We start from the raw sequence: 1,483 nt of genomic DNA on the forward strand, positions 1-1,483 counted from the left end.
ATTGCGAGGAAAGTGGGTTGGTAGGTAGGGCAGCATTGCGAGGAAAGTGGGTAGGTAGGTAGGGCAGCATTGCGAGGAAAGTAGGTAGGTAGGGCAGCATTGCGAGGAAAGTGGGTAGGTAGGGTAGAATTGCGAGGAAAGTGGGTAGATAGGTAGGGTAGCATTGCGAGGAAAGTGGGTAGGTAGGTAGGGTAGCATTGCGAGGAAAGTGGGTAGGTAGGTAGGATAGCATTGCGAGGAAAGTGGGTAGGTAGGTAGGGTAGCATTGCGAGGAAAGTGGGTTGGTAGGTAGGGTAGCATTGCGAGGAAAGTGGGTAGGTAGGTAGGGCAGCATTGCGAGGAAAGTGGGTAGGTAGGGCAGCCTTGCGATGAAAGTGGGTAGGTAGGTAGGTAGGACAGCATTGCGAGGAAAGTGGGTAGGTAGGTAGGGTAGCATTGCGAGGAAAGTGGGTAGGTAGGGTAGCATTGCGAGGAAAGTGGGTAGGTAGGTAGGGTAGCATTGCGAGGAAAGTGGGTAGGTAGGTAGGGCAGCATTGCGAGGAAAGTTGGTAGGTAGGTAGGGCAGCATTGCGAGGAAAGTAGGTAGGTAGGGCAGCATTGCGAGGAAAGTGGGTAGGTAGGTAGGGTAGCATTGCGAGGAAAGTGGGTAGGTAGGGTAGCATTGCGAGGAAAGTGGGTAGGTAGGTAGGGTAGCATTGCGAGGAAAGTGGGTAGGTAGGGTAGCATTGCGAGGAAAGTGGGTAGGTAGGTAGGGTAGCATTGCGAGGAAAGTGGGTAGGTAGGGTAGCATTGCGAGGAAAGTTGGTAGGTAGGTAGGGTAGCATTGCGAGGAAAGTGGGTAGGTAGGTAGGGCAGCATTGCGAGGAAAGTAGGTAGGTAGGGAAGCATTGCGAGGAAAGTGGGTTGGTAGGTAGGGCAGCATTGCGAGGAAAGTGGGTAGGTAGGTAGGGCAGCATTGCGAGGAAAGTGGGTAGGTAGGTAGGTAGGGTAGCATTGCGAGGAAAGTGGGTAGGTAGGTAGGGTAGCATTGCGAGGAAAGTAGGTAGGTAGGGCAGCATTGCGAGGAAAGTGGGTTGGTAGGTAGGTAGGGTAGCATTGCGAGGAAAGTGGGTTGGTAGGTAGGACAGCATTGCGAGGAAAGTGGGTTGGTAGGTAGGGCAGCATTGCGAGGAAAGTGGGTAGGTAGGTAGGGCAGCATTGCGAGGAAAGTAGGTAGGTAGGGCAGCATTGCGAGGAAAGTGGGTTGGTAGGTAGGGCAGCATTGCGAGGAAAGTGGGTAGGTAGGTAGGGCAGCATTGCGAGGAAAGTGGGTAGGTAGGTAGGGTAGCATTGCGAGGAAAGTGGGTAGGTACGTAGGGTAGCATTGCGAGGAAAGTAGGTAGGTAGGGCAGCATTGCGAGGAAAGTGGGTAGGTAGGTAGGTAGGACAGCATTGCGAGGAAAGTGGGTAGGTAGGTAGGGTAGCATTGCGAGGAAAGTGGGTA

Source organism: Babylonia areolata, chromosome 19 (genome assembly GCF_041734735.1).
Source record: "Babylonia areolata isolate BAREFJ2019XMU chromosome 19, ASM4173473v1, whole genome shotgun sequence".
Classification (NCBI taxonomy): domain Eukaryota; kingdom Metazoa; phylum Mollusca; class Gastropoda; order Neogastropoda; family Buccinidae; genus Babylonia; species Babylonia areolata.